Below are 23,962 nucleotides of genomic sequence, written 5' to 3' on the forward strand. Positions count from 1 at the left end.
GCTATCACTTTCTTTATTTTACATATTTGGAATTTCAGTTAGTGAGCGTTTGTTTGGTATAAACTCAGTTTTTAAAAAATTTTTTGTTTTCATTTTTTGAGAACTTTTTTAACCTTACCTTCATTCCAGAAAGATATGATTGCTTTGTGTACAGGTCTGTATTGACATTCTCACCAAGTTGAACATAGCATTTCACTGACTATAGATATGAATTTATTTTTCATGTATCTTGCTTTGGGATGTTTCTTGGTCCCCTTTATCATTTCTGGCAGTTTCTCAAACTTTATTTGTACTTTCCCTTTCCCTTTCCCTCACTCTTTAGTTTCTCCTTCTGGGTTCCTAGTAAGATAGACTTATTTTGGAGATTTACCTTGTGTCATCCATGTTTCTTAAATTCCATTAAAATTTTTTGATCTTTTTGTTTGCCTGTGTTGTGTTCTGTAAAATTTTTTCAAATCCTTTTTCTGTTTTATTTATTTTTGTGCTTAATCTGCTATTTAACTTAAAAATAAGTTTTTATTTAATTATTATAATTTTTAATTTCTATAATTCTGTTCACACTTCTCTGGCCAATTTCATAGTCTCCTAATCTTTACACATATTTTCAGTACATTCTTTATATACTTATTTTGTATTCTATATCAAATAATCCCAACATCTGGGGTGTTTGTGGGTCTGATTCTTCTGTTTGTTGTTTCTATTGACACTCCTTCATAGTGTTTTATTCCCTTATATCTTTGATTATTTTATTTTATATATTTATTTTTATAACATCATGTTTATTAATATATCATTTGTGTAAATTCTTTGGAGCCTCTGTTTAAATTGCTTTCTTTCTGGGAGAATTTCATTTTGTTTCTATTAGGGCCAGGAGAACTAACAACATGGAATAAAATTAGACTAAGTTCTTTGTTTATTTCAGTCACAAAGATTCTAATTCTTTACTGACATCCCTGTGAGCTTTAGTTTCTACTATCAAATTTTCAGGAAAGGAAATTTGTATACCTTTAAATCACAGAAATGCTAAAAAAATAAATAAAAAATTTAAAAAATATCTGCATGGGGAAAGATGCTTTTGTTTCTTAGTTCAGTCACTATGGCTGCATCCATTTCATTTGAATGTCTCATTTTTATGAAGAAATATTCCACTCAACTTTCTCACTCATGAGTACCACAGACCTTGTCTTCTATACTGTGCAATAGAAGCCCTAGTACAATAGAAGCCGAGATCACTCCTTCCCACAGGAAGCAGCAGGTTCACTTCTTTGCCTCTCTGAATTTATTCTCTGCTATTCTTTCTTTCTATTTCTCCCTCACTCTCTCCCTCTCACTCTCTCTCTCCCTGTGTCTCTCTCTAGGGGAGAAATGGTTTCTTGAAGCATTTTCCATATTTTCTAGCTAGTTCTTTTTTGAAAAATCATTTTTAAATATTTTATACAGCACTTGTTTTAGAACTGAATTTTTGAGAATACTTAAACTTCCATAATAAAAATTATTATTTCTAAAAATGGCAGAGAAATCTATCCATTAAATAATGTGCATCTCATAGTGGGGCACTATGGAAGAAATACCCACAGGCCCTTGCTATCCAGAGTCATTTGGGAGTTTTAAATGCACCATGGGCGGATGGGAATGAAGACTGACAGTGCTTGCTTAGTATGTGAACATATAGATTCCAAACATTAGCCCCTTTTTTCTGCTCTGAGTTCTTCCTATCTGAGATAGCCAATAAGATGTAGATAATTGTTTTCTGCTTCTATTTTATTTGTTTAAAATAATTACTGTAATAGGAAATACATTCACATGTTTCAAAATTCAGGAGGTACAAACAATATACAGTAAAAATTCTTTCAGTATATATTAATAATGAAAGAAACTATGTGTGTGAGAGGGTAGGGAGTGTATGGGAAATCTCTATACCTTCCTCTCAGTTTTGCAGTAAACCTAAAACTGCTCTAAAAAAGTAAAGTCTATTAAAAAAAACCTCTCATCCATTTTTCTGTGAATTCCAATCTCTTCTCTACAAGCAATGTTGATGTTTTTACGATGGAAGCTTTAGCACCCTCAATACTAAGATAAATGTTTTAGTGGGAACAACGATTTAGTAAACACCTAGTTTCTACAAGGATTTATGTTATTTAACTACTACCCATCAGATAAAAGTTAAAATAAAATAAATAGATTAAGTAATATGCGAGAAGTCACAGAACTTTTAAATGACAAAGCAAAGGGTCACACTAAGCCCTGACTGATTTCAAAGCCCATACTCTTCTTATTTTCCTACGTTGCCCCCCATATATGGGTGTTTCTTGATCACCAATTGATGAAGCAGAAAACAAAACCCCTTATTTGAAGTTGCCAGGCACTGATTCTCCTGCCAGACCTTTGCTTTGGCAGGAACACAGAGGTTAAACAAAATCCAGAATTGTTCTTCTCTTTATGTTACATGTTGTAGAAGTGAGGCAGACTTCACACAAGCTGCACCTGCTGTACCAGTGAGCTCCTCCCTCTCCCAACCCAGGCATGTGCACCATTTGTCAAGCTCAAAGCAAGACCTGACACTGAAAGAAAGAAAGATGTTGTCTCAGTTATATTAGAATGACTGCCTTGGAACCATTCAAATTACAGTGTCAGTTGGAAACCAATTAAGACTGACTTTTTTCAATATTGCCTGGGTGGTCTTATACAAAGCACTCAAATTGCTGGGCTCAGTTTCCTCATTTCTAACCTGAAGAGTCAAACTAATTGATGTTCATGGTTTTCCCAGGCCATACTTCCATACAGCAGGAGAGTAAAATATTCCCCCCACTCACTCCCACCGACTTGTGACAGAGAACTCTGTCCAGAAAGGGCAGAATCTCCTGGAGAGGAAATGGTCAAGGGCAGGGCTATCTTCCCTTCACTAAATGAATCTCAGCATCAAGAATTTTTCCAGAGAGGAGACCAATCCAGGGGTGCCCAATTGGGATTTAGTTTGTCTGAAAATTAAAGCTCCCTTTGGGTTGGAGTGGGGAAGTGTTCAAGTTCACCCACTAGCTGGTTTCACTGATTTCTCTCTTTTTTTTTTCTTTTTTTCTGAAGCAAGACTATGTGCTTTTAGAAATCAGAGCTAAGTTCAGGTCCTGGCTCCACCATACTTGCCTCATGTAACTTTTAGTCTCAGCTGTCTCAGCTGGGAATGAGAATTGGATAAGCCTTATAGTGTTGACTGGGATAATGAAATAAAGCCTCTGTCTAGAATTTTCCCACAGTATCCATTATATGTCCTGCCCCCAGTACACCCTGCATTCTCTGCTTCTGCAGACTTTCCTTGGGTGTGCTGCCTTCTGGTTCATATACCCATTCATGCTGCCTCTCTGGCTTTGCACTGCTTCCTTTTGAGCACATGCTGGAATGAATCATTTCTTCTATCATATAAAGAAGAGGTTCTCTCTGCAGGCTGCACCTTAGAACCACCTGGGGGCTGTTGATACGTACAGATGTCTGGGCTCTACCTCCAGAATTCTGATTTAATTGCTCTAGCATCAGGGCTCTGCTATGAAGTGAAGGTTTGTGTCCACAAAAATCTATGTTGAAGCCTTAACTCCCAATGTGATGGTTTTAGGAAGTGGAGTTTTTGGGAGGTAATTAGATTAAGATGAGGTCATGAGGGTAGGGCCATAACAATGAGACTGGTGCTCTTATAAAAATAGAAAAATATACCAACGCACCAGGGTGTCCTCTCTCTCTCTCTCTTTATCTCTCTCACTCTTTTTCTCTTCCATGTGAAGACACATCTAGCAGACATATCTGAAATGGAACCAGGTTCTCGCTAGGCACTGGGTCTGCCACACCTTGATCTTGGACCTCCCAGCCTCCAGAAATGTGAAAAACAAATGTTTGTTGTTTAAGCCACCCAGTCTGTGGTATTCGGTCATAGCAGCCTGAACCGATGGGAGATTCCATACTGTAGCCACACTAATGGGAACCACAGCTTTAAGGTTTCCAAGGTTCCTTCTGGGAAGGTAAATGGCAGAATCCGTGCAGCCTCAGTGTTCACCTGTGTGACATAAATTTGTTTAATCAATCTTAGTAGTTTTGTGCCACTGCTGGAGGACTGGCAACAGGGAGCCATATTGAATGGGGTCGGAGAAAGAGGTGACATACACAGAATTTATCACCTTGCAGGAAAGGTTAGGACAATGAATTTCACCCTGCTCAGGGAAAAAGGGCACCAGCAGCCATTATACAACTTTCTCTTGAATTTTACCTCATTGGATATCTCAGACCTATAAAAAAGCAAGTGCACTGGCTCTCCACTAAATACCTATGTATTTTTTCCTGCTAATCTTTGCAAGTATTAGCCCAGAAGGTAGACATTTTGATCTCTGTTGAGGAAGATAAATTAAATTGTTGAAGATTCTGTGGGTAAATGTTCTGAAGTAAGGATTCAAAAACAGCTCTGTTTAGTTTCAAAGTGGATGCCTTTTCAGCTCTGTCGCATGACATTCTAATCACAGAACAGGAAAACCAAATCTTTGAGACTTGGTATATTATTTAAATAAATACAAACATTTTCTGCAACTAGTAACACAAGAAGTTTGGACTCTCACATTTCCAATTTTCTCTGCAAGTGTGAGGGCACCTACAAAATGATCAGATTCAAGATTCACAAAGTTTTCTACATTTTTGGTATAAACAAATAACTACAAATTATTTCTGCATTTTCAAACATATGCCCCGGACTCCACTCAGCCCAAATGTGGTATGTTTAAAGATCTATTTCATCCCCTACCTTCTGAAAGAAGTCTTTGTTTATCCATCTACCTATTTATGTTTTTTCATTAATCTATAGAGTTTTGTGATGACAAAGTGCATACATCAAAGGACAATGGCCAAACCATATTTGACAGTAGAATTCTAACACACAACTTCTGCAGTAAGTAGTCCAGAGCAGTCAGGACTTGACTAATAGCTGACAACTTCCCTAATTTTTGTTCCTGCCTTCAATTTATGACCAACAAATTCCAAATTCTCTTGGTTAGTCCACCTGAGCTTCTTCATGCCAGCAATCTCTAGTCAGGCAACACCTGAAGCCTTCCCTGTTTCCATTATAAAGTATTCCCACTCTGCCTGCCATTGATTGAGTCTCTGCCAGATGCAAGTGGCGGGGCTAACTCCCTTGCTATGTAGCAAGCCTTGAATAAACACTCAGCTCTCATTTGGATGGTCTTCTTTGCTTAAACAATGATTTTAAAGAACCACAGCCACAATGTTAATAATACACGTGATCTTAGTACACTCTGGGACTTGTGTTTTCCCATCCTGGCTCTTAGCATCCTCTTAAGTGGCCCGAAGCCTGGCTGGACAAGGAGAAGGAGTAGAAGACAATGCCCACTATATCTAGAAATCTCTGCTGCAACTAAATGTTATTGTGTGAAAAATAGAGCCAGACAAACCTGAATAATGAGCTAGCCCTGGCACCTGCTAACTATGGACTTACACCGCTGAGCATGCATCTCCTCACTTATTCAAAGGAGAAGAGAATGACTTATTCCATAGGGCTGTTGGGAAGAATCAACACAGTCAAAAAATCAAGTGGTCATCAGTATGCTTGCCACAGCAGGTGCTTAAACAATGCTGTCCCTCTATAGTCTTCCCTTCCTAGAATATATCTGTAAATACAAAAATGTATATGTAAACAAGTACCTGATATGAGCTTGCTTTGTTATCATTTATTAATTTCAAATTAAAGGGCGACTTGCCATTCATGTGGCTCTTTTTTTATAGTTTTTATTCTTTTTATTTGAGAGAGAGGGAGAGTGTACAAGTGGGGGGGAGGGGGAGAGAGAAAATCTTAGATAGGCTCTGCACTCATTGTGGAGCCTGAAGTCGGGATCAATCCCAAGACCCTGGGATTGAAACCAGAGCCAAAATCAAGAGTTGGACACTCAGCTGACTGAGCCACCCAAGCGTCCCTCATATGGCTCTTTAATACTAAAGGGTCTTAACGTTAACACAATTTATTAACTCAGGACTGTTTCTACAAGATATTTGGCTAGGTGTTCAAGGTGCACAGTGATGGGTAAGCCATGTCCCCTTCTTGTTCATGTAAGGGAGAAAAACTTTCCCCTTCTTGGCTTCTAGATTCTTTGGCTGATCTAATAATTAAATTGACATAAGACATATTGACAGAAAAAAAATTAGAATTTTCTATGTACAGGAGCTCCAAAGATATGAGGTTTTCAAAAAGTGAGGCAATTGAAGCTTATATGTCACCCTAAGCTGAGAGAAGGGGGTAGGGTTCTAGAACTCCCAGGGAAAGACCACAATTCACAGGAAGATGGGGAGAGCAAATGTTTGGTAAACAATTGTTTTCCATGCTATGCAGAGAAACTGATCTGATGTAAAAAATTATTTCTGGTAATAATTCTTTTCCTGATATAGTCCCACTATCTAAATTATTTTAAGCAGTTAAAGGGGAGGTAAGGAACACACACACACACACACACACACACACACACACACGCATGCACACAAAAACCTCTTCCTGAGTCTCTTGGGACTGATTACCTTCAGCTCAAAATAATTGATATACCAAAGTGGCACAGTTTGCATCCGCATATCCTGCCCCCCCCCAATTCACAATTTAACTGGGGAGAAAGTCATCACCTACACAAATAAAGAAGATGATGTCATAGGATAGGCCTAACTTGTGACAAAGGTGATGAGTGTTACTGTAGTTCACAGGAAGGGACACAGATTTGTGTGGTAACCTAACAGTGATGTGTGGCTGGATGGAGCTCTATCTGGGTGCTAAAGCACACATAGAATTGGCTAAAAGTTACAAGTACAATTTTTTAAAAATCGATGTGAAAATAATTCATGCTTGTTATATATATCCAATGAAATTTTTGGAAGACACCAGAAAAGCAAGAAAAGAAATTACCTATAATCCACATTTTATAAATAATCACTAGTAATATTTTGATATATTTACTCTCAGTCTTTCTTTGATATATATAATTTTTAAATTCTGTGTTCAGCAGTTATAGTTTTGTTAAATGAATAATATTTAAGTATATAAAATAAAAATATAAAAATAAATATACATTTATAAATATATAAATATATATAAATATATATATATACACACATATATGTGGTTTCAGTATGATTTTCTCAAATAATTTATGATAGGTTTTATTTGCCCATATTATCAGGATCTCTTATATTTAGAAATTGAAAAGATGTGTAATATCCTTCTTCAGTGTTAACATATCAAGTTATTATGTTCTTTGTGTCTTCTATTATTTATACTGTTCCCATATTTTCAATATTTTTATTAAAGCTGGTAAATAAGGTGGTAATGTGTATCTTTGCACAAAAACTATTCCTCCGAAGTTTGGATGACATCTTTGGATTTCCCAAACGTGAGATTCCTTGTTTCAAGGGCAAAATAATCTTCAAAGTGCTCAGTATGTCCTGGGAAATGTTTTTCACAGGTCAGGCATACCCTGTCTCACTGCAGAGTTTCAAGAGAAGGGGACCACAAGGGAGAGGGGAGACCACCCTGATGCAGAAACAGCATGAATAAGTGGGTTTCTCAGGGGGATGAGGCGGGATCACCAGCAAGACCCAGCACAGTTCCGGGCACAGAGCATTTGCCCAGTAATTATCCAATGAATAAAGGAAAGCTGCAAAGCTGAAGAACTGTTGACATGTTGGGAAAGGTAGAATGGAATATTCTTTTGGAGGGGATGAAATTTTTGAACAATACCATGGAGACGTTTGGAGTAGATCGTGACACACCTCAAATACCACAGCGGAGGGTTTGGACTTTAAATCCATACACCAAAGGGAATCACAAAAGAAGTTTGCAAGGAAAACAATATGATGAGAGTAATGAATTTTGCAAATAACCCTCAGGGTAGCTGTGAGAGGGCTGGACAAGGCCAGCAGCAAGCCGATAAAGCTGTGGTTAGAGCTTGTATGACTCATGATTCTTCCTTAGGCTATGTCAATGATCTAGATGTAAAGTAAGAATATGAGTTGGGGATGGAAAAGAGGTTGTGAAGAAATAAACCTGGGATTGATAACTTATTGGACATGGGAAGGGATAGTGGGAGGAACCTCAGCAACTTCATCCACACCAGGGAATCCTTTCTGGATGAATGGCTGGTCCCAGAAGCAAGCTAGTTTGGAGCCCAGTGACAGTGACATTGGTGTTATGTGGGCAGCTGGCATCTGGATCTCAAGAGAGATTAGAAATAGACCCAAGGATTTGGGGATCATCTAGGGAAGAGCTATAGGTGAATATCCAGAAAGTGACAGATTTTGCTTAATAATGGATGCAGGAGAGCTGAGGTCTAATTACATTTGGGATTTTTTTTTTTTTATGGATCAAAAGGAAACAAAAAGAAAAAATGGCATAAGTCATAGGATGTTTGCACAACTGATTATCATGAGGATAGTGACTGCAAACAAGAGGGTTTAATTTGCTACTGGTAAGGATTAAAGATATCTATCATAAAAAGAAAGACTAATGTAACCTAAAAACAAACCAACAAAAAGTCTTTCTCCTGCTAAAGCATCCCAAGCTATAAGAAATGCACTCCATTATGGTTTTCCATTCAGTGCCCACAAGCTTCCATGTCAAACAAGATGGAGGACAGGAAGCAAAGTTTCCTCCAGGATCACTAACGATCTGTGGAGCCTAGGAGAACCCATCTAAACAGCAAGTCGTCTGGAAATCTCAGAGGGAAACAGAGAACAAAGGACTAAAGCATTAAGAACTGAGAAAGGTTCAGAGGAGACATACACATACGGATCCTTGCCAGAGGTGTTTAGCAACCATACCAGACTGTTGCAATGATTAGGCACTTGCATGACCCTACTGTAGGCATCACTGTGATGATTCTTCATGAGGGTATAGAGTACCAACTCTTTTGGGAGGTGCGGGGACCACCTTGGTACCACCTCAACACGGCCACAACTATATCTATATTCTCAGCTTCCTAATCTGGCCTCAGAAGGGCTGTTCAGCTCTCTTGGGAGGTCACCACCCTAATAGATGCCCTGATAGTGGATAGCTGCAGGGAGTTACAGAACACTCATGCACAATTCAGATGAACACAGTGTGTCCTTACAGTGAAATAGAAAAATTACATACAACTATGCATAAGCACAACAAACCAAGAATGTGCTCATGTCAGGGAGGGGCTTTGAGGGAGTCCAGGGCAAGTAAGGGCAGAGACAGTAACAGGCAACCTACTGAGAAATTGCTTGGGCCTAGGCCACCCACTAGCCACTTCACATATGTCACCTCAATTGCTGCTCACAGCAGCCCCACCATCACCTTGAAAATGGAGACCCTGAAGCATTAAATAGATGGCCAGAGCATGGAGATTGGGGAGTCCTGAACATCTATCCTCAGCCCTCTTCTGGCCACTACCCACACATTGCTCTTTCTATGTGTGTATCCTAGACTATAGCAAAACTGGGAAGATAACTTGGTCAGTTTCCTTCCAACAGTATTCCAGTGTTTTAAAAGTTTATTTATTTATTTTGAGAGGGGGAGAGAGAGAGAGGACATGAGCAGGGAGAGTAAGAGAGAGAGAGGGAGAAAGAGACAGAGAGAGAGAGAGAGAGAGAGAGAGAGAGAGAGAGAGAGAATCCCAAATAGGCCATGCTGCCAGCACAGAGCCTGACTCTGGGCTTAAACTCACAAACAGCAAGATCATGACCTGGGTGGAAATCCAGAGTTGGGTTCAACTGACTGAGTCACCCAGGCACCCTTCCAATTTTTAATTTAAAGTCAACCTAGCATCAAGAGACTTGGCCTCAGCCCAGGCATTGCCCCTTACTCTGTGGTCTTGGAAAGTTCATTCTGTCCCTCAGGGCACTGAGGGCAGGAGAAGAAAACCTGATGGGAGGAAAGAGCCTGGCATCTGGTTCAAAGATGCAATGTGTAACAGGGTATGGCCTTCACTCCTGCACCCTGGGATGTGAGTAAGGACCATGACCGCCTGGGTCTGGCACTTCCCTGGTCTGGACATGGGGCTAGAATGCCCATCTTCTGGAGCAGTGGTAGGGATCAAATGTGAAATACACATGTAAGTGGTTGATCAACTCTCAAGGGCTGTCCAGGGGTGAGGTGAATATGTTTCAGAATGGGTAATACGTTATACATATATCTCATCTTGAGCATACATGCATGCATGGGTTCCACCCAAAAATGGTACTTTCAGGGTGCCGCACACTCATTACAATAACAGTCTGTCTTTGGGCCTTCCTGGACGTACAGGCCAACCAGGAAGTGAGGCCTCTGAGCTCAGTTTAATTCCCAAGGGATTAAAAGCCAGAAGCATAACAGTGGGAAGCATGTAAGCACTCTCAGTGGGAGGGAGAGGGAATACAAAGAGAAGGAGCCAGGTTCTGGAGATAGCTGTGCCTACACAGATCTCTGCCACCTTACTGCCATACCCAACAAATGACCAAGTGACTAAAACCTCTCTGGGCATCCTTTCTTCACTGGTACATGTGACAACAGCATCTTTATTGCAGGCTCACGTCAAAATCAATTTAGATAGTGTTTCTAAATGCTTGATACAACACAGAGCCATGTAATAAACAGTGACTGATAATACCAGGAGGAAGGTTCTGATGCTTTCAATTCTTTTTTAAATTTTTTTAACATTTATTTATTACTGTGAGACAGAGAGAGGCAGAGCATGAGCAGAGGAGGGACCGAGAGACAGGGAGACACAGAATCCGCAGCAGGCTCCAGGCTCTAAGCTGTGATCACAGAGCCCAACACAGGGCTTGAACTCACAAACCATGAGATCATGACCTGAGCTGAAGTTGGACACTTAACCGACAGAGCCACACAGGCGCCCCCTGATGCTTTCAATCTTCCCACCAAAATCCCTGTCAGACAGTAGTCGGCCCCCAGTGACCCCTGGGGACTCAGCCTTATCTTTTCCTGTGTCAGACCTGTTCTTGGGCTAAAGTTCAAAGGGGAAGAAAGATGCTAACATGTAGGTTACTGAACAATGGGTTTATTCCTTGGGGATGCCTTTAGAGCCAGATTAAAACACACTGAAGAGAATGTTTTTCATTCCTTGATAACTAGACCTCCTATGTGACCAAATATCACAGTGTCCAGTTTAGGCAACTCCTCAGTGGCCAGACCTGGGTTGTTGAGACAATGATGTGAGATTATGTCAGTGAAAGCATTTCTCACAAGTGCTCCATGACTTTATTCAAATTTAAACAACAATGAGTTCTTTACAGTTGAATTGACTTTACTGAGAAGATTACATGAAGGAAGCAGTGCTACCTTACTGTGTAACTAAATGGGACAGAAGTATCTATTCCATCCTTTTCATTATTTTTTGTTTTTATTAGTATAACATCTGTTTATTAAGTGTACATTCATTCATAGGGTTTCAGATTAAATTTCCATAAATGATTAACATTTTTTTACAAATTTAGTTAAATTCCCTCACACATTTTATAGTATATTTGCAAATTGAGGATGTTACCAGAAAGGCACAAAACCTCCTCAAGGACACATAGATTTGGAATAAAAAAGAACTTGAACATTTGTTTATACCAACCTAGAAAGGCAAATTATTCCATTATTTTTAATGGAACATGAGAGAAGTTATGCAATTTGTCCAAGGCAATATAGCTAATAAATGACAGGGCCAGGATTCACATCACGATGGTGTCAAGCATTGGGCTACACTGCCTCTGAGTCAAGGCTTCCTGGAGGGTAAAGTGCACTCATCAACCCATTCCTTGATGGAATGTGGCTAGTTTTAAAAACCAGTGGAAAATCCTTAAAATTCTCTCTCTCTCTCTCTCTCTCTCTCTCTCTCTCTCGCCCCCTCTCTCTCCCTCCCTCCCTCCCTCCCTCACTCTCTCTGAAGTCAGCTGCAAGTCCAGAGTCAGTACCCAGGGGATGTTTTCTGAAATCTGCATACCCTGGAGAGCCGTCCTTTCTGCCCTACACACATGTCCACCTCAGGCTCAGACTCCCTCCTCTCTTCATGGTCAGGAAAAGTCTGGCTATTTGTCACATTACACTGCTCAAGGAGTCCTCTGTCCCTTGCTAGAAAATTTGGGATGAATTTCATAGCTCTGGGGTCTCTTGACACTGAATGATTTGAAGTTTAAAGCTCTGGTTAATGTCACTGAGTACAGTGTGAGAAAAGGTGATAGGAAATCAGGCAGGGGAGCAGAGACAAGTCGACTGAGAAATGGGCATGATCAATTATTTAAACTCTCTTTAAGCATGTGACTTGGCTTTGACTTGTAAGATGAGTATAATCTGTGAGAAACTCCAGGGCACACATGGCAGAGAATTTTTTTTCCAAAGTCATTCAGATTTCCATATGTAAAAAATTAAGACATTTCTAAATGCTATGGGCAGGCAAGTGGGTGGCAGAGCTGGCATCAGTGATGCTGTTAGTTTCCTCATGTATGAAATGGGCTAATGGTCCCCACCCACATATGCATCTTGAGGTGCAGGTGAGATGATGAAGGTCCAGAATATGGCAGACATAGACAACATTCAGTAGGTCTCCTTCACACAACTGACCTTATCTCATCAATACTAATATTCCAGTTCCTAAGGTAGGTGCTGAGAAACCAAACATGGTTAAGAAAAGCTCCAACTTTCAAGGAACTTCTAATCCACAGTCCAGAAAAATGGGTGCTTGCATGCTGCAAGTTGTCCTAGGGTAGAGATAGGCAAGGCTCTGAGCAGAGGAAACACCATGTTGGTGCACAATGCCTCCAGCACCACACGTGTGCTGAAGGTCACCGCAAAACCTGTGGATCTCACTGTTTTCCCTGGATTCTCCTTTAGGATCAGAAAGAGGCTGCCTGTGCAGACTGACTTAAAGGTGACCAGAAAGTCCACTCCTTAAAACTTCAGTATTCTCTCAGAATTCAAAAAAAAAAAAAAAAAAGGCTGACCAGTAGAAATGTATTCTCGGAGTGGGGGTGGGGTTCAGAAATATGAATAAGACTGTTTCTCTTTGGGGAAATGCCACTTTCCACATCAGTTATTATTAGCACCTTAGTGAAAATCAGTTAATCAAGGGTGTTCCATTGATAAAGAACTTTATCATAGTTTCAGTTTCACAAGCTCTGGGAAGCTCTCACTGACTAGTCTGTTTGGGAGGCTTCAAAGATTCATACTTACATCAGAAAGATTCATCATCCTCTTTGAAGAGCAGTCCCAGATCACGTGCCTCCATTTTTATAGCATGTATCCTCAGAATAGCTCATCAAGACAGACACAGCAGTGGTCATTTCAAATACAGTATAAATGATGCCCATAATAGTGGGGGCTCAAGGCTTCAGAACCTCAAGTAAAAGTAAGAAAACAAGTAAGAGGCTTGTCAAACCCTAGAGGGAAGATAAATAAAGCTGCAAGATCTTGGTATACATTCAGGTCTTTGACTGATTTGTAATCTTTCATCTGACTGCTTAGGGAGCAGTGTGTGTGTGTGTGTGTGTGTGTGTGTGTGTGTACTCATCTTACCAGATATATCAATGTCACTAGATACCAATGGTGATTATTGTCAAAAATAAATTATCTGAAAGAGAAGGAAATAGAAAATGACTCACAAATGAAATATAACTCATTTTGTATGTATTAAAATAAATATAATCTGTTCTGTTTTCAATTGAGTATCATCATTTGAACTATGTACTTTTTTGAAACATTTTATCTGAAATAAAAATAAATAAGGACATTGGCATATCAAGCAATCTTTTTTCAGACAGGGTTTGGAGGGTTTGCTTTTTTTAAGAAATAGTGCAACAGTAATTTTTGATTTTTGTTTGCCAACTTGACATTTCTATCACGGAGACTTAGAAAAGTAGGAATCAGACCACAGCCCTCTAAGGACACATCTACAACCTTTCCCTCTTGTGACTGCCTGGCAGCTTGACTGATACTGCTCCCACACCTGCAGAAAGGGGTGATGCAGAAGAATCATGATCAGATGCTGACGAGGGAACTTGGATGACAAACCCTAGTCGGAGCTCATCTCTGTGCCCCACTGACAGATGTGAATATTTGGCAACACTCACTGAACACTAAGCCAGGAGCTGTGCTGGGCTCTAGGTATGCAGAAGCTGGAAATACAGGAAGCCCATGGCTGCCAAGGGGAGCTCAGGCTTACCTACATCCTTGACAGATACCATGTGGTTGTTCCTGCTACCCAATTCCCAGCCCTGGTGCCCCCTCTAATTTGCCTGGGCCTTAGTGGAAGTACAACCTTCCCTGTGGGATCATCTCCACCCCATTTTGGCTTCAAGGCCTGTCCTCAGCCTCCCCATGGCCCTTGCAGAGACTGTTGCATGGAAGTTCTCTTTTTTTTTTTTTTCTCTATTTCCCACACAAAGCCTGGTTCATCTCTGTACCTCCAGGGCTGGTACTTTTCTGACTAGCCAGCCAGGCTGGCCACACAGACCAAATCCCTGGGCTTGATTGTATGTAGAATCATATTCTATCCTATGCTTTGTTTAGCCCAATTCCTCTGTCCTCCCACCCTACCTCAACCTCTAATCCTCTGCCTCACATTTTAATTTCACTAATAACCACGTTATACAGTACTTTATAGCTTATAAAACACTGTGTGTTTATCATTTGGTTTAAGCTTCTAGATAATCTTGTGACTTCAATGCCCTAAGGGGAAGCTGAAGTCACTCTCAGGAGCTCAGGCTCTGGATGCCTCCAACATGAGTGCCCAGTGCTGTCTCCCTGAGAGTCTCGTGCTCCCACTCTTGTCTGATTCCTCAGACCCAGCAACCACCAGGACACCTTTTCTATCACCTATGGGCCCCACACGATAACACTCCTGTCTTCTGCTGAAATCTTCTATGGGGACACCTACTGCTGTAATGGTGGCCTTTGAGACACATGTCGATCTCCAAACACACTCATATGCACATACACACATGCACAGGAACACATACACAGATACCACACATACCCACATTCATACCTAGATACACACATATATACATGCCCACACATACACACAAACACACATGCATACCCATACATATATACAGCTAGACATACACACGCATGTACATACACACAAACAGCCCCACACACATATATGCACATACATGTATACACACCCACAAATACATACACATACACATACACATACATCCCCAGTTCCTTGATTTTGATGTACCTGTGTCCAGCTCTCATAATGTACCAAGAACCTAGTATGAAGCCAAGAGTACAGTAGGTGCAAAGTGATGATCAAGTCCATTACATTTCATTTCCAGAACAGCCAAATTTCCAGGGCAGACTGTGCAGCTCAGTGGCCCACGCAGTGCTCACACATACACCTGCACAGGCCCACCTCCAATAAGACATGTTCATTCCTCTCATGGCCATCCTTTTGAGAAATCCTCCAGAAATTTCCCTTTGTGGCATTGCCTTTAACAGAAATTCAGGATCAGAGTCAACAAAAAGGTATTGCTGTGTATCTAGGGGAAAAAAATCAACCTGTTTTTCTTCCTTCGCACAAGGCCTCTTTTTTATTTTATTTTATTTTATTTTATTTTAAATATAATTTATTGTCAGATTTTTTTTCCATGCAACACCCAGTGCTCATCCCAAGTGCCCTCCTCCATGCCCATTAGTCACTTTCCCCCTCCCCCACCCCACATCAACCCTCAGTTTGTTCCCAACCCTTAAGAGTCTCTTATGGTTTGCTTCCCTCCCTCTGTGTAACTTTTTTTTTAATTGAAGCCATGGTGGATATATTTATCTAAACCCATACAATAGATGAACTCTAATATAAACTATGGACTCTAGGTGAAAATAATATGTCAATGTAGAATCATCAATTATAACAATGTCCCACTGTGATGGGATGTATTGATAATGGGGAGACTATGCATGTGTGAGGGGAGGAGGTACATGGGAAATCTTGTACCTTCCACTTAATTTTGAGGTAAAACAAAAACTGCTCTAAAACATAGTCTATTTAAAAAAATGTGATTGAAACCACGGCTGGAAAGGTACACAAATTATTCAGCTAGTACTAGAATTCATGTCAGCTGGTACTCTCTAGTTTATAAAGAAGAAAACCTGTGCGTGGAGGGTAACTCCCTTCCCCCGCCGTGAAGCTAGGCACAACAAAGCCAAGGAAGGAGGTTGGCCTTGTGACATGAGGATGCTGAGACACAGTGAACTGGGGAAATCATTGTATCTCCTAGAAAAATGCTCTCACAGAGCTCAGAGTGGCATGAACAAGGACATTCACTTCCATATCCTACAAACAACCTTCTTCAATGCTGGAGAGTAGTTAATGAAGTATGATTGCATACAGGGGAATACTATGCAACCATTATGAAGATATGTCTTAGAGTGATCTCCAACTGATTGTTGACAGAAATAAGCAATAGGTAGAATCATAAGTGAAGAAAGACCCTATTTGTAAATAACACACACAAATTGCGTGTATATATTTAATGCCAATCTAGACCCCTTTGGGTAAATTTGCACTGGGAGTTTGTAGTGAAGAGGATAATTTTCACATTTTTTATGTGTTTTGAACTTTTAGAATTAGAATTCACTTACAATTTACTTCTGTAAATTATAAAAAGAAGAAATCATTTACTGTAGGTAAAAACTTCACAATGTCATAAATCAATATTTTTAAGTTACCAATTATTGAGTATCAATTGCATGTGAGGAATTGAATATGTTATTGCTTATTTCCATAAATAATCAGGAAAAGTAAGAATTGACATCCCATTCCTCATGTGAGGAATCTGAGGCTCACAGGGTTAAAGAAACTTACCTGAGGTTATAAGGCTAGGACCACAATTCCAGGATGCTAGCTTTGTGGCCTGGGATTTGTACACCACATGCTGCCATTACTTAACAATATACATCTCTAAGGTGTGGATCTTGTCCTAAGCATCAAATCCTGATGCTCACAGTTGAGTATAAGGCTTCAAGATGGACACAAAAGGGCTGATCAATGTGAAGGTAGGACATCACCCAATATGAATCCTAGAGTCTTCCCATTTTTATTTTAGAAGCTCTACTATAGTCTTTTCAGGCTTTTGGCTCTGTCAGGTAAGATCTTATTATATACCCCTATACAGAAAGTTAAAAGAATGGTTTCAGTCATTGCCCAGGTTTAAAGGGACCGCTTTCTTATATCATACACAAAAATAAGTTCAAAATTGATTAAAGACCTGAATGTGAGACTTGAAACCATAAAAATCCTAGAAAAGAACACAAGCAGTAATTCTTCTGATATCAGCCATAACAACTTCTTTCTACATATGTCTCCCAAGGCAAGGCAAACAAAAGCAAAAATAAACTATCAGACTACACCAAAATGAAAAGCTTCTGAACCGCTAAGGAAACAATTAATAAAAGTAAAAAGCAATCTACAGAATGGGAAAAGATATTTGCAAATGATATATCTGATAAAGGGTTAGTATCAAAAATACATAAAAAATTATAAAACTCAATACCCAAAAATGAATAATCCAATTGAAAAATGAGCAGAAGGTATGAATAGATATTTTCCAAAGAAGATACACATATTGCCAACAGATACATGAAAAGATGTTTAACATCACTCATCATCAGTGAAATACAAATCAAAACTATAATGGCATATCACCTCACACCTGTTAGAATGGCTAAAATGAATAACACAAGAAACAACAGGTGTTGGCAAGGATGTGGAGAAAGAGGAGCCCTCATGTACTGTTGGTGGGAATGCAAACTTGTGCAGCCACTCTGGAGAACAGTATTGAGGTTCCTCAAAAAGTTAAAAATAGAATTACCCTATGATCCAGAAATTGCACTGTTAGGTGTTTACCCAAAGAATACAAAAATAATAAATCAAAAGGATATATTCCCCCCAATGTTCATAGCAGCATTATCCACAACAGTCAAGTTTTAGAAAAAGCCCAAATGTCCATTAACGGATAAGTGGATAAATAATATGTAGTGTGTGTGTGTGTGTGTGTGTGTGTACTTAAGTTTAGAGAACAACTAATATTTACCAGAGAGGAGGCTGGTGGGGGATGAGTTAAATAGGTGATGGGGATTAAGGCGTGCACTTGCTGTGATGAGCACTGGGTGTTTTATGGAAGTATTGAATCACTAAATTTTACACCCGAAACTAATATTGTATGTTCACTACACCTGAATTTAGATAAAAAGGGTCTAATGCAGAGAGTGCAGTATTTGTCAGATTTCTCCTCTCTCCAGTCTGCCAATATTTACTAAATCCTTGTATGTGGGGCACTATGCTAGGTAATGGGTCATATATAAATATAAATAGGCCTTACCTTTAAGAAGCTTAATGTGCATTGGGAAACAGTTTAAGTTTCTTTAATTTACAGATGTACTACTTCATGTATATATAAATGCAGCTATGTGTACACCAGGAACAGGGCCACATTAAAAGAGAAGGGACATTCTTGTCCTTTGGGAATTTAGGACAAAGCAGGAAGTGATTGAACCTCTATAACATTAGATTTTTCATTACTTAGTGTCTCAGCAATTAGGAGCACTACTTTGTGAGGGATGCTTTGCTCAGTGCCCGAGAAACTGACATGTACTACACAGTCTTTGACTTCCAAGTGACCAGAGTCCAGTGGGGCAGGAGTGCCAGCTGGCAAAGGCAGCAGTTCTGTTCTTCCTCAGAGCTGAGGCAGGTGCTTCAGCTTCTGCTGGAGGAGAGCCCATGTGTGGGGCAGATCATGCACTCACTATAAGGAAAGGCAGGACTTATAAGTGACAAATATACCACAGGCCACCTTCACCCCAAGTCAGCACCCACTGGAGCTGGCATTCACCTTCCTCTTCCTCTTCTCAGGACTTATCCTGAACACCTGCCCCAATACTCCAAATATGGATCCCCCCAGCCTGTTGCTCTTAGGGTTCAAATGATCTACATTCTGTCCAGGGGCTTGCCCTCCCTTCCACTGAGGCAGGATCCAACATTCCTAAGTATTATCTTAACTACTCTTCTTAAGTACAGTTTGAAATATTTCTTCACCTGTGCAGTCTAGTTAGGCTCAATAAACAAAATGACCTCCTGGTCTGGCAGACACCAGGACATATTAGCTTTTCTCAGCCCCGAGAACAAGATCCACTATCAAATTTTCTCCGCGGTAGAATTCCCTGTCAACTTCATCTCCACATTACATGCCTTCCAGTTCACTGCACACCTCATCTTTTGGATCCCCACATTTATCTGCCTGATCTATCATCATGATAGAATGTGATTCTTTACACAGACTGAACACCCAGTGTGAGGGGGGCCACTATGAATGCCTCATGGAATGCTTGCCCTCTTTTTGATGAACCCAGCTTCATAATGTTTAATAAGATTACTATCTTGCTATACAGAAGTCTTGTCAATGTGGAAAAATAGTCTTTGCTAACAGCATGAAATGTCTCAGATAACCAACATGAAGGATGCCATGTAACAAAGGCACAAAATAACAAAATAATCAGTTTTTACACTCAGATGCTTTATGATATTTCTCACACTTTTATAAGAGCAGCAACATCCATAATAAATAATGTAGAGGCTTGGCATCCCCTGATCTCCCTGTCACCAGCCAGGACTGAACTGGGGAGTAAAAATGTTTCATTTGGGACACTCTGTACACAGCCATATATTTGTCAATGTTTTTATAACTCTGAGAACTCCATGAATATAAGGAGTCCTCTGTCCTATTACAGACTGAAGACATCAAAGTATATGTAAAAAGACAGGTCTGATGATGCTTTTATTCCTTCCCTTATTGCAGTGGCACCATTTGTGCCACTATAGTTAAAGGTCCCCTGGCAGTTTTATTGGGTACCAGTACCGCAGGAGTTTATAAATTGGCTATAAAAAAGTTATTTTAGAAAGAAACTAGTGCTAAGATACATATTTCAAAATTGAATGTTTTCATATAGCCATTTGAAAAGTGACAATATTTTGGGATTCCTAAAAAATATTTGGTTCATTAGATTACACTGTTACACTGTTCTAAACCATCTCTCCTTTAGTAAAAATAAGGAACGAAATAGCAAAATCAACCCTCCCAGTATCCCCTCCATGTAGATATGGTCTAAGTCACTCTTAGGAAAAAAAATACTTAATCTTAGAATTGAGTGAGAACAGAAATGTTCTCATTCATTTCCTTGCTCTTGGTTGGATAAAAATATTACTTAGTCAAGTGAAGTGAAAATCTAGTTTTAAATCATTCAGAGAGAGAAAAAAAAAACTTTACCCATCTTCTGTCAAAGTTCTAAATTTTCATACTTATTCTCAAGAAGTAATTAGTCTCCTATTTAAACTTTGCCCATGTGATGGTCCTGTGGGCGCCACTTCATAATCCAGACAAGCAGATGGCTCCCAGATATGACTCTGAAACACCCAGTGCTCACTACCAGCTGGTACTATCAGCCTTCCACATGTTTGGATGGAGGAATGGATGGATGGATGGATGAGTGCAGTACTCAGAACCTGGGGCTTTGAAGTAAGGGAGACAACTTGACTTTAGACAAGCCAACTTTCACCTCTGTGCTTAATACACAGCCTCCTCCAGAAGACATGGCTTGTAATTCCTGCATCACAGACTAGCCAATTCAACAAGATAATGCATGCATGGGAAACACTAACACTGAGCCTGGCTCATCCCAGGCACTTTGGAGCATGTGGGCTGCTGTTAATCAATCACCATAATTATTGTTACTATAATGAATATGTTATATTCTACTTTTCTCTGGCCTAGACTTCAAAACTTCTATGCAAAGCATCTTGGTATTTTTATCTAGTAAAATCTTTATCATTTCTGGTGATTTCATCTACTTTTCAAAACTTCTTCCTGGACTCCCTTTAAACACCCAAATTCTGGATTTCTGTCTTCCCTTGGTCATATCAGTCCTCACTGAGTGAAGCTTCAGGTCCCCAGCAGACCTCTTTGGTGGTATGATAAGTCACAGCTTTCTGGGAAAAATCCATGAGTCAGCATCAAATTAGACTTACCTTAACTGTGTGTTTGTTGGGTACAAAGCCTGAGTTTCAGTTTAGGCCTTCAGGCCTGTTTGGATTTCGCATGACCAGCCCATAAAGCAAGGATGAAGCAAACTACATTTAAGTTTTGGAAGCCAGGTTGAAGGACAGACAAGACACGATTTTGCTACATGGGTTTTCGTGGACATAGTTGTTGCCACACTTGGCTTGGAAAGGTGATATTCTTTTGAAGAATACTCCTGTCTCCTAGATCACCTGCTATATAATGTAAGACCTTCATATGTTTCAGCCTTTATTTGGGACATATCTGTATGATAGATCCTAAATATATTATAAGGGCACTTTTAGGATTATATCTTCACCAAGAAAGTGGAAATATAAAAATGTTTAAAAATTTGATCAAATGTGGACAGACTTCTAAATTATTCAATGTGAGAGGGAGGGCCAAGCAATTTGGCTTTAAAATCCATCCTTGTATAATTCTAAGCACGTAGTATCTAATCAAACATTTTGATGAGTCAACCAGAGAATAAATGGCAAACTTCTTTCTGCCTCAGTTCTATGAATTAAATTTCAAGTCCAACATAGTGCATTTCATTAGCCTCATACTTACCTTATCTTGTCCCAAACTCAAGGCCCCTGAATCTAGCCTCTTGGCATTTCCATACTCATCTATAGTTGTGTCTACCATGAAGCTGGGACTGAAAGTACTATTTCCTAGCAAAGCAGATGAAAAGGTAGTAGCCACTCTAGTGACCATCTTGAACATGGGCCAGCAGGTGAGGTCAGCTGGTACAATTAGGCTGAGTCCCTGCCCTCATATGTGCCTAGATCCTGCAAGGGCAAGGGCAAGTCCTTCCCACCTCTGCAAGCAACCCTGAAAAAGAGTTGGAAGACAAACCTGCCAGTTTACTCCATTCCAACCTCCAGGAATCTCTGAAACTACTCTGTGGGGGCCAAGTTTATTTCACTCATCCCAGTACTCAGGATAATTCCTGTGCTTTAGGAAGGGCCTTCAGCTACCAAGATGCAACCTTTGCTTTTCTACGTGATGTTTGGTTATTCTGTTGTGGGACATATGAGTAGACATGACAGAACAATGGGGATAAGGCTTGTGGATTTCATGCAAAAGTAAAATTGATCACTCTGCCATAAGAGATTTTGAGTCATCTTCTCTACTTAAAAACAGTGTTATATAGATTCATTAGCTGCGAAAAATGTACCATGGTAATGTAAGATGTGAACAGTAGGGGGTACTTGGGTGGGGTATATAGAAATTGCAGTATCTTGGGCGCCTGGGTGGCTCAGTCAGTTAGGTGGCCGACTTCGGCTCAGGTCATGATCTCACGGTCCGTGAGTTCGAGCCCCATGTCGGGCTCTGTGCTGACAGCTCAGATCCTGAAGCCTGTTTCAGATTCTGTGTCTCCCTCTCTCTGACCCTCCCACGTTCATGCTCTGTCTCTCTCTGTCTCAAAAATAAATAAACGTTAAAAAAAATTAAAAAAAAAGAAATTGCAGTATCTTTGCACATTTTGTATAAATCTAAAATTATAAAATGTCTTTAAAAGTTTATTTAAAATAGTCTTAATTTATTTTCTCTTGGGATTTTTAATACATAGTTTTTCACTTATCAAAATTTGAATAATGTCACATATTAAATTTTGAGTCCTATACTAATGTAAACATTTCATGTTGTTATAAACTATTTGCAAATGTTATTGTTAATGACTTGATCATAATTGAACAGATATATAATAGTTTAATTATACACTTCCCTAAGTTCAACACTTAAAAAAAAACACTAGCAGTAATTTCTGGGAGAGCTTTGGTTATATAGAGAGTCACTATGTGCCAGAATCTTCTATTCCTTCCTTGCTACAGCTTTGAGGTGCATGACCTTTCTGGGTTAGTTTACTGACTAAATTTGTATTTTTTTTTTACTGTTGGGGCTAATTTCTTAATAATGTTTGGATGAAAATTTCTGTGATCTGGCATCCCTCTGACAGCAGTACTCAGAAGTTTTTGTCTATCCCATAAACAAGGCATTCTTTTTTTACATCTGCTGTATTACCTCAATTAAGCCCAGACATGGTCCCAGATACTACATTGTCTCCTAATACAGTGGATCTGGAAATTGTCATCTGCATCCACAGACAGCTGAGAAAAGGAATCAGAGACCAAAGCTCTGCTGAGAGATGAGCTTGAGCCCCAAGGCTCCAACCAGGTTATCTGTATGGCTCTGACAAATGGCTCCCACATGTAAGGAGGCCACTCACTGAGATTTTGGTAACTGCCCACTGCAAAAACAGGATAAAACAAGTCTTCAAATCTCTGGAAAACCAGGTAAAAGATAAAAACAGCCAATGGGTGGACTCAGACCACAGGACTAATGCCACTGGACTTCGATTGGCATCAAGAGAGGACATGACATGTCACAGGGAATACAGGTGATGTGCATCAGCCAGGCAACAGAGAAGTCCAGGAATATGACACTATCTCTCTTGTTGAGACACCTCCATAAAATTGTTTGGTCATTTGCTTGGTGATGAAATCCCCTTTCCCCTTCCAAGGTAAGTATGCTGTCCTGACTACTGACAATTACCAGTGCCAAATTTGCTTTTATAAAAGGCCTGGCAGGTTCTTTGCCCTAGTCTTAAGTGGAATTTTTTTGAGTAATAAAAATTATAATTCCAGACTCCTCTTAAAAGTCCATTTTATTTTCTGCTGATGCCTGACGATGGAGTCATGTGATTTGCGTCCTTAATTAGCTGACCCCCAGTTCATGCCCATCCCCAGAATCCCGAAAAAGTTTCATGGGTGTACCAGTGAGCTTTATTTCCTGATGCTCTTTTTTTCCCTCTGGCCATTCCAAATGTGTACAGGGTAGAGATTGTTCCCCATTCTGATTTATAATCTACTGCAACTGT

Source organism: Acinonyx jubatus, chromosome C1 (assembly GCF_027475565.1).
Source record: "Acinonyx jubatus isolate Ajub_Pintada_27869175 chromosome C1, VMU_Ajub_asm_v1.0, whole genome shotgun sequence".
NCBI classification, from domain to species: Eukaryota; Metazoa; Chordata; class Mammalia; order Carnivora; family Felidae; genus Acinonyx; species Acinonyx jubatus.